General features: G+C 34.9%; 1 pseudogene; it reads right to left on the bottom strand.

The window, feature by feature from the left end:
* Positions 1 to 2,064: 2,064 nt before the first annotated feature.
* On the bottom strand, positions 2,065 to 3,317 carry LOC109173055 (annotated as a pseudogene).
* Positions 3,318 to 11,539: the final 8,222 nt, after the last annotated feature.

Raw genomic sequence — 11,539 nt, 5'->3', positions numbered from 1 at the left:
TTTCAAATGTAAGGTTGGGATTGGTTCTTAGTTTTCTTCTAAGGACGACTTGTTCTCATATGATCAAATACATACATACATACATACATACATATAAAATCTACTCCGTATATGAAATCAAATTTATTTATTATATTAATCCAATATATAATGTTTACAAATATTATTATTATTAAAGAATATAAGAAAATATATGGTGGATGAATGTGCATGGTAATAATAATGGAAAAGATAAAGAAAGTCATAATGGTAGAGGTATTTTTGTCCAAAAAATTATATAGTACATCCATTGTTGCAATAGGAGCTAGTCAGGCGTTCGAGTAGCGCCTAGCGCATAGACGGCCTAGGCGACTACCTACAAAAACAAAAGAAAAATAGTGCACGTGCACGTGCACACACACACATATGTTATATCAATGAAAAAAATTAGCTAGGTCGAGTCGGCCGGGTTAACTTGGCTAACTCGATCGAAATAGACGAGTTAACCCGGCCGCCTAGGCAGAAGCCTAGGGAGGAAATTGCCACGACCTAGGGGTGATTTTTGCGACACTGAGTACAACTCTAAAAGCACAATGCACAAAATGATTAGCACTAAAAATATTGACATATATTAAAAATATAACTATGATTGAGACTGAACTTGAGTAACAAAAATAAGAGTAAATACTCAAAATGATCCCTCGACTATAGCTAAATTCACAAATTGGTCCTCGACTTTCAATTTCAACCAATTAAGTCCTTAACTTTGCAATTTTAACACAATTTGATCCTCCATCTATTTGACAGTTTGTTGACCGTGATCTTTGAGGATATATATGTAATTTTACAATTCTGCATTATTCGCCACGATTCTGCATCATCGACGATCTCCAGAAGAACCTGCAGCTCTCGTCGGAGCACATGGAGGCCTCCAGGATGATGTTGCACCGTTTCGGAAATACGTCGTCTTCTTCGCTCTAGTACGAACTCAACTAGAGTGCGGTCTGAAAATGCAACCGGAACCTTAAAAAACTGACGATGGACCATGAAATTACATATATATCCTCAAAAATCACAGTCAACAAACGGTCAAATAGACGGAGGATCAAATCATGTTAAAATTACAAAATTAAGGATTTAATTGGTAAAAATTGAAAGTCAATGATCAATTTGTGAATTTAACTATAATTGAGAGACCATTTTAGGTATTTACTCCAAAAATAATTACGTCAACTAAAATTAATGATTTGTTTCGTATCATGAAGACCTACAATAAAATTTGCAAGAATCCACAGCCACCAAAGAAAAAGAAAGTAATTCACAATTTTAGTTTATTGTATCTCTCGCAAGTCGCAACATAAACTGAACAATAAACACGAATAAGAGAGAGCAGAGTACGTGAACATACAAATTGATGTTACATATATGTGTATAAAAAGTGTGAAACTAAATCATACCTTAGCTTATCCAGACTCGTGGCATACTATATCAATTAGGCTCTGTGAGGCGTAAACAAGTATACTATTGTGTAAGGCGCAAGCTGATTTAGCTATTATTTTGTTTGAATGAGGATAGAAATTCATAACTATTATCTGAAGATATATACTAAGTAAATTTTACTTAGATTTATTTTATTAAAAGTCAAATTTGTAATATTATAGTTACTAAATTAATAATCTGACAAGTTAATGAGGTTGCCCCATTTAATATTTCTTTCAAGACATAAAAACTTAGAAATAAAAGAAATAGGGGTAATCGCACTTTTGATCCCTCAATTAGTACCCATTCTGCAATGTCATCCTTAGTTCCCAATTTGAACACATTTGGTCCCTCAATTATTCGACCATTATGCAGATTTGGTCCTTCTGTCTGTATGGCCGTTTAACACCGTTTAAAGCATGGGTAAAAGTGGAATTTCACATAACATTGTTTATAATAAGTATGGGAAATCGCACTTTTGGTCCCTTAATTAGTGCCCAATCTGCAATGTCATCCTTAGTTCCTAATTTGAACACAATTGGTCCCTCAATTATTTGACAATTAAGCAGATTTGGCCCTTCTATGAGACCATAAGTCTAACTCCGTTTAAATCAGGGGTATAATTGAAATTTCACATGAGTAAGAATTGAAAGTAGTCTAGGCATCAACATAGCTGTGATTTCCGGTGATGATGGTCTAGTTAATGCCGTTGCCGATAATCATCAGGTATTTCTTGTTCTTGGCAATGGAGACATATTCCTCGTGCATGCCAGCAGTCACGTATACGAGGAAGTAGCCATCGTCGGACAGAGTGTTGTTGGGAGCAACAGCGACGTCGTCATTAATGGTGGTAAAATTTCCACTCCCATCTTGACTCACAACCACAATGTCAGTCACCAGAACTTGGTCATCTTCCTGAGTTTGCAGGAGATTTCTCCGGCTAACTCGCTCGAAAATCGCCTTCGTCCATTCCGACATCTTTAGAGGCAAACGCCCGTTCTGGAACCCATGCTGTTTCTTGGTCGGACGCCAAGCTCTGGCGCCGGCGGCCTTCTTCTTCATCGGCACCCACCCTTTAGTGAACAGAGCCAGAGAAACACTAAACAGCCGCGTGTCATTCGCCAGAGGCGCCACAATCCCATTCCTAACGCTCCAAGCCGATGACGTTGCTTGCAGGCTGTCTATACACGTCTGCGTGTTGGTGAGAATGGCGCTGAGCAATGTTTGCACGTCGTCGACTTCCAACACCAGGAGATACCGGGAAGTCCCGTTGATAGTCTTGAAAGAATTGGAGAGATAATCCATGTTTAAACCGGCGTGGAACTCGCAATCCTTGAGAGCTCGAACGGCGGTGGTGGTTAAAGACTTGGAATTGCGGCGAAGGTACATCTGGATCAATGACAGAAACTTGCGCGCAACGGATAAGGATTTGCATACGAAGAATCATATCGGCCATAGTCATAGACATTGGAAGAAGAGTTGTTGCTGGGGAGAACAGTTTGGCAGTAAGATGGGTAGGGAGTGGACTCGCAAATGGTGGATGCCGAGACATTTCTCGACGGTGGCGGAGCATCTGCGACGGCGGAAATAACAATCGGGCAGAGAAGGGGGAAAAATTAGCTTATTATATTCAAGGCTATGTGAAATTTTAATTATACCCCTGATTTAAACGGAGTTAATTAAACTGATGGTCTCACAGAAGGACCAAATCTGCTTAATGGTCAAATAATTGAGGGACCAATTGTGTTCAAATTGGGAACTAAGGATGACATTGCAGATTGGCACTAATTGAGGGACCAAAAGTGCGATTTCCCATACTTATTATAAACATTGCTATATGAAATTTCACTTTTACCCATGCTTTAAACGGTGTTAAACGGTCATACAGACAGAAGGACCAAATCTGCTTAATAGTCGAATAATTGAGGGACCAAATGTGTTCAAATTGGGAACTAAGGATGACATTACAGAATGGGTACTAATTGAGGGACTAAAAGTGCGATTACCCCAAAGAAATACGTCTCCCTCGGCCCCTAACCTATTCTAAATTATAATATTCACTTATTCACCAACCTCAATGTTAATTATCTTAATTTCGTCTGACAATTTCATTTTATGGATCAAGTATATGTTGCGTGCATTCAACGGAAATGTTTTCGACTACTTTAATTTGGCTTTGGTAATGATATAATTTTTCTTGTATTGTCTATCTCCCAACAAAATTCTAGGATTTCTCAAATTGTACATACATGCATGTTAATGTTATAACGTTTATTATTATTACCGCCACCGCTACCATCGTCACCGTCGCCGCCACCGCTACCAGCACCACCACCCCAGCAGCACCACCGCCACCACCACCCCGCCGCCACTGCCACCACCGCCGTCACCACCGTCGCTGCCACCTCCACCACCACCGTCGCCGCCGACACCACCATCGCCGCCACCGCTGTCACCACAGTCACCACCAACGCCACTGCTACCACCATCACATATTTTTATAAGGGTACTTTTGTCTTTTAAAACATATTTCATTTCTATTCCTTAAATCAACCAAACACTGTAATGTAATCCTAAAGTCCATTCTTTTCGCGAATCAAACAATATAATACAATTCTTATTCTATTCATTGCATATTCCATTCCTTATGAATAGTATTCTTCTTACCTCAAAATTCATTCCGTGAATCAATCGTGCTGTTAAAACAACAGTACAACAAAGAGAGAGAAAAAATATCGTATGGGCTATGATGGTGGGCACGTGATATGAAGGTATATAATTTATTAATATTAAAATGCAAGTGATAATATGATTAACTGAATGTAGGATAAATTTATTATAAGAAATATCATGATATTAATTTCTAATTCTATATATGATTAACTTATTGTGATAATAAGATTCTCGTTCAGTACGTACTAAATATTGAATTAATAATGCAGATTTATGAAGTATTGCTTAATTGAGTGTTGAATGGCAAACAGACAAAAGGAAAATGTACTTAATCTTTAAAAAAAAAAAAAAGAAAAAAAAAAGAAGGAAAATAGCACTTTTTACACTTGAGTTATATTATAGTATTTTTCTCTCTGAATTATTCAAGTGGTTGTTTCCCCCCCGGCCTCCCCCGCTGAAATGTTAAATGGATATATTTACTCAATATTTATTTTTCTTCTCCAACAAATTATGACCAGGATTTGGTTCAAACCGAACCGATACTACAGTAATCAAACCAAAATATTCCAATTACAATTTAGAATCGAAGTCTAATATTTAGAGTTTATTAAAATCGCGAACCAGAACGACCGGTTCATGTTCCGAACTGAAAAAAAAATACATTTATTGTTGAATTTAGACTATTTTAAAAATAAAAAATAAATTTTTAAAATAAAGACGATTTAAAATTGCGAATCGGATTCGGAATTGCCAGTTCACGTATCAAGATCCAGTTTTTTTGATTCATAATTTTAATAAACTGAAATTCAAATATTGGATTATATATGGATCTGAATCATAACCGGAAATTTTCAATTCAATGGATACAGTGTCCGGTTCAGTTCAAATCGAATCGTGGTCATCCCTACGTATAAGCAATAATTTGTTGGAGAAGAAAAATAAATAAAATGTTTACTTTAAGGGTAGAAATATCAATTTAATATATCAGGAGGAAAAACTGCCACTTTTAAAATATGTGTTTCATCTCAACTAAAAAGCTAAACTGATAGTTGAATTACACATTTATGTTTATTTATATGTGCAACAACACAGCTTCACTCATAATATACTGGCCAAGAGAAGTTTACAAGTAATTTGTGAATAATAATTATAATTCTTATATGTCAGTGAAATCTGAGCCGTTGATCTAATCTAGATCAATGGCTCAAATCAAGAAAAATTGTACTCCTACGTTTTAAAAAAATGCGCCTTCTGCCAACATTAACAAGTCTTATGTATCTCCTCCTTTTCTTTCTGATCACTGACTACAATTTAACCTACATGGTTGCAGTGTATTCAGAAATTCATAAAATAGATCTTATTGTAAGCAAGCACAAAGTGGTGAAGATAGAATGTGATTGGTGGTTATGATTACGATTACAGTCTTCACCGTTAGGAAATGTAAAGGTGGCACATCACATTGCATAACTGACAATGTTTCTACGTTGCATATCTTTTAAGAAGGAAAACAACGCACCTTAAGAAGAGAAACTATGTACCTTAAGGGGTCATTTGGTTTACGGAATGTCAGATTACCTAGAGATGTTAAAGTGCTAGAAATGTTAGATTCCTGTGTTTGGTTAAAATTGAGGTATGTAGTATGTAATATAATCATGTTTGGTTTATAGTTATCTTTTATTCACACACTATAATATCCTTAACATAAATAAGATAACGGTATCATATATAATTACATATTTTTTTTTGAAAGCTACTAGTTCTAGTTTTCATATACTTTCTCAACCTACTGAAACACAAAGAACCAATAGCACTTTCACTGAGGCTCGAACTCATAATCTTCCAAATGGAAGTCCAACCCGGATACTATTAGACCACATAGTCCTGGTCATATATAATTACATAATTTTAAAATATTAACTAAAATATTGAACTTGAGAAACAAAATTATTTTATATTTAACCTAACATAATAAAAATAAAAAATATATAATTACAAAAATAATTATAATTATATATATATATATATATATATATATATGTGTGTGTGTGTGTGTGTGTGTGTGTGTGTGTGTGTGTGTGTGTGAGAGAGAGAGAGAAAGATAAACTAACATAACCAATGTTATCTTACATAACCTTAGAAATTGAAGGGAATCACATTCCCTTCAAAATCCTATGTGGAGGGAATGTGACATTCATGGGGAATGTTAGATTCCCTGAGATAATGTGAACCAAACATAGGAATGTGAGCTTTGGAATGTCACATTCCCTTGGTTATGTTATATAACCTGAACCAAACGCCCCCTAAGGGGTCGTTTGGCTCAAGTTATATAACGTAACCAAGGGAATATTCCAATGTTTGGTTCAAGTTATCTTGTTTAGCCAAGGGAATATAACATTCCCTCCACATTAGATTTTGAAGGAAATGTGATTCCCTTACATCGGATGGCGTTTGGTTCACGGAATATTTGATTACCCCAGGTAATAGGATTACCTGGGGTAAGTAATGTGAGATTTTGGGAATGTAAGATTACCTGATGTGTTTGGTTAAAGTTGTAGGTATGTAACATTAACTTGTTTGGTTGAAGGTTATATTTTAAGTTATATTACATCAATTACTTAAATGCCCTCATAGAAATTGAAAGGTGTAAATTACAAGTTTTTTTTTTTTTCATAATTCAAAATTTAACAAGATGATTCTACTACTACTACTACTACTAATAATAATAATAATAATAATAATAATAATAATAATAATAATAATAATAATAATAATAATGATGATGATGATTGAATGTGTACTGTAAGTAAAGATGAAATTCAATAATAATAATAATAATAATAATAATAATAATAATAATGCAATGCAATGCGTAATTCAATAACAACAACAACAACCAACAACAACAACAATAATAATAATAATAATAATAATAATAATAATAATAATAATAATAATAATTGAATAATGAGGTTTATATAATGAATAGAAGAGAAATAAATGAGGGCAATTTTGAAATATTGAAAAGTAATCTCACATTACCTAACTAAAACTTGGTAATCACATTACCTCAAATATACCCCCATTTCCTACGTGGCAGTAATCTTACATTACTTACCCTCTCAGATTACCTAAACCAAACATGGTAATCTAAGATTACCTTTCTCAGATTACCAAGGTAATCTGAGATACCTTGAACCAAACGCCCCCTTAGGGTTTGTAAGATTCCCTTGCATAATTTTTATTTTTGCCCTTTTAATTCTAATTAGTATGAAATATATATTTTATGTTAGCTTATTATATGTATCATATTTAATTATTTTTATAATTATATATTTTATTTTATTTCTTATTACGTCATGTTAGTTTATAAAGTAATTTTGTTTTTTTTTTGAGTTCAAACTCTTAGTTAAGTATTTTTAAATCATGTACTAATATATGTTACCTTTGTCTTACTTATTTTCTTTTAAAATTTATTAAAATACACGAAAATATGTTAAGGGTATTAAAGTAAAAAGGCAATATAGCATCAAAATATAACTTTTAAACCAAACATGATTATATTACGTACCTCAGTTTTAAACAAACACATCAATTTAACATTTCCTAAGGTAAACTAACATTCCGTGAACCAAACGCCTCCTAAATTTGACCTAGATGCAAAAAGATCAAATTGTCACCACATTTTTTTTTAAATCTGTGTTCAATCTAGGTTGTTGATTTTGATTAGATCAAGGGTTGAGATTAAACTCCATCCTTTACCTAAAGCTTATTACCGCATTTGATCTCAATTATATATATATATATATATATATATATATATATATATATATATCTGAGCCGTTGATCAAATCTAAATCAACGGCTCAAATCAATGAAATTTTTTTTTAAAAAAACGCGTGTTTGGAAGAAAGCCACGCACCTTAACTGTTAGATCTTAAGCACAAACTCACGCACATTAAGTACAACACCCACACACATTAAGTACAAACTCACGCACATTAAGTACAAAATCCACGCACATTGTTGGACAAGAAGACACGCTTTTGGTTTTGGTAGACGCTTTTGGTATACGCTTTAGGTTTTGGTAGGCGCTTTTGTAGACGCTTTTGGTCATTTAGATGTGTCGCATGCTTCTTCATCCAACACACATTAAGCACAAAACCCACCACTTTAAATATTAACTCACAGACTTTAAGTTTCAACAACTCTGACATTAAGCACAAACTCACGCACATTAAGTATAAAACCCACGCACATTAAGCACAACCTCACGCACATTAAGCACAAAACCCACGCATTTTAAGTATTAACTCACACAGACTTTAAGTTTTAACAACTACTCACGTTAAGCACAACCCCACGCACATTAAGCACAAACCTCACGCATCTTACGCACAAAACTCACGCATCTTATATACAAAACTCACGCACATTAATCGCAGATTCGCTCACCTTAATTTTGACCTAGATGCAAAAATTACAAAATTACCACCACGTCTTTTTTAAAATTTTGGTAATCCTGGACGTTGATTTAAACGAAATGAATGACCCAGATTAAACCGCACAACCGCACCTCGGCACCCTAATCACACCAGAACCTATATATATATATATATATATATATATATATATATATATATAGAATTAATTTCACTTTTGGTCCCACGACTTTTGAGTTTGTATCACTTTTGGTACACAACTTTAAATTTTTTTAATTTTGGTGCCTAACTTTGTTATTTTTATCAGTTTTGGTCCTTCCAGCCAAATTGAAGGTAAAATATTTCCGAATTTTATATTTTAGGGGCAAAATCGTCATACTATGAAAAGATCTTCAATATTTAAACAAAAGAAAAATCATATTAAGAGGAAAAGAAGAGTTTGCCAATGGTCGAAACTATAAATCCCATAGATTTGTCTGGTTTCTGCCCGTCTTCCCCATTATTCTCATCGATCAAACACCTATAGATATGATTTTACAATGATTTTGATTAGATATTGAAGATGTTTCCTTGAGATGACAATTTTACCCCTAAAAATATAAAATTCAGCAACATTTCGCTGTCAATTTGGCCGAAAGGACCAAAACTGATAAAAATAACAAAGTTAGGCACCAAAATTAAAAAATTTTAAAATTATGCACCAAAAGTGATAGAACATCCAAAGTCGTGGGACCAAAAGTGAAATTAATTCTATATATATATATATATATATATATATATATATATATATATATATATATGTATGTATAATAAAATAGAAACTGAACTGTCAAATCATAATTCATTCAGCTACATGGAGTCATGAACCATGGTCAACAGTAAAATTTGCTGTTTCTCGGTCTCTCCACAATTTATTCAGCTCCGTACTAGTGCGAGGAAAGTGTTTATTGGGTTTCACGTACAGGATATTGAAGTGCCCAATCAATCATGATGATTTATGCATTACCATATATTTAATTACGGAGTATTATTTATTTTAGGGCTTCTGAATTCTGATTCATATGACATATCTTGATTTTTGTAGTCTGACCACTTCGAAGACTGCTACCATGTGACGCACTGTTTCTATCCGTTGAGCTGCCTACCTATTTTTTCTTTATTAATAATATAAAAATATTATACATATTCTCATTTTTTACTCCTAACTTTTAGTCTCATACATAAAATTTTGATATAGACATTTGTACTGAGATCCACATAAAAAAGGTAACTTATCACCCGTCAAAGAAGTAAAATTTAAAAGTCCATGTAGTATAACTCTTTATAATATCCTCCCTCTATATATATATATATATATATATATATATATATATATATATATATATATATATATATATATATATATATATATGCACACACATACTGACATACATAGTACACACTTGAGTTCACATGAAAAAAAAATAAAAATTCGGGGATTTATTTATTATTTATTTCCTTCTCCTCATTTTATGTATCTGGTTCGGTCAACGAATTTAACTGAAATTATTTTTAATCCAATACAATATTTCATAATGTTAAGTTTAGTACAGTATTAGTGTACAAATTTTTTTTCATATTTTGTTGTTTCTAATTAAGCGGCGAAGAGAGACGGCAAGGGGCAGTGGTAGGCGGCCGGGGAGCGGTGGTAGTGATGTTGCAATGACAGATGTTTCAAAAAACTTATTCTCTGCGAGCTCTAGTTCCCAGACTCGTCCGTCCAAATGATTACTCTAAGTTGGAACTGTCGTGGCTTGGATAATCACGCACAGTTTGCAAAGTTGTAGACTGGTGTCTCGTAAGAAGCTCAATTCCATTTTTTTCATGGAAACCAAGGTGGTGCGGATACATGCTAAACGTCTCCGCATCAAACTTGGCTTCGATGGTTTATTCTATGTTGAACGTACTGGTTTGAGTGGTGGCCTGGTCTAGCTTTGTTGTGGCGAAAGAAGAACACTGCAAGGCTGTTAAGTTGTTCGAAGAATCATGTAGATGTGGAGGTGAGCATTGCTGGTTTCTTAAATTGGCGTATGACTGGTGTCTATGGTTTTTCTTGAACGTAGCAGAAGAAGTGAGTCGTGGGAATTTTTTAGAACTTTTGCTAGAAGATCCGATCTTCCTTGTGTTATCCTAGGTGATTTTAATGACCTCCTATTTCAACACGAGAAACGGGGTCGAAACCCCATCCTGATGGCCTCCTATGCGGTTTTGGGGATGTCATTGATGATTGTGGTCTGTTTCAGCTGCCTATGGAGGGTTATCCGTTTACTTGGGAGAGGGGGAGAGGCACTAAGGATTAGATGGAGGAAAGACTGGACGACAAGGCTTTAGCCTCGAATGCTTGGCGTACTGTGGTGACAGGGGCCAAGGTGGTAAACTTATTGACACGTTCTTCTGATTACTTGGCCCTCTTCTTAGGGATCCTAGATCCCTGGACGAGTGGTGGAAGGACAAGAAGGGGCTTCAAGTTTGAGATGGTTTGGCTGCATGATGAGAGGTGCAGAGGTGTCGTGGAGGAGGCATGGGAGGAAGGGAGGGTTTTGGGCTTACATGGATGTCTTCAGCTGTGTGGGGATCGTCTCATACGTCGTTTGGGGGGGGGGGGGAGGATGACCGATTCAATAAATTCAACGAGAAAATCAAGAATCTTCGCAAGGAACAGGAGTACCTGAGAGCCCTTAGGGACCCCGTTTCCATGACTAAGTATCGATTGGAGGCATATTTGTGTCGTCTTGAAGCCATGGAGGATGTCTTTTGGAAACAAAGGGCAAAACAATACTGGTTGAAGGATGCAACCGCCAACACTAAATTCTTCCACAGGTATGCCTCTGACGATAGGAAGAAGAATACTCTCTCTAGGCTTAAGAATGATTGTGGGGATTGGGTGGAGGGGGATGCTATGAAGAGTATTATTTTGATGATATTTTCCG

This window comes from Ipomoea nil, unplaced genomic scaffold (genome assembly GCF_001879475.1).
Source record: "Ipomoea nil cultivar Tokyo-kokei standard unplaced genomic scaffold, Asagao_1.1 scaffold0465, whole genome shotgun sequence".
Taxonomy (NCBI): domain Eukaryota; kingdom Viridiplantae; phylum Streptophyta; class Magnoliopsida; order Solanales; family Convolvulaceae; genus Ipomoea; species Ipomoea nil.
This window is presented reverse-complemented; position numbering and strand designations above follow the sequence as displayed.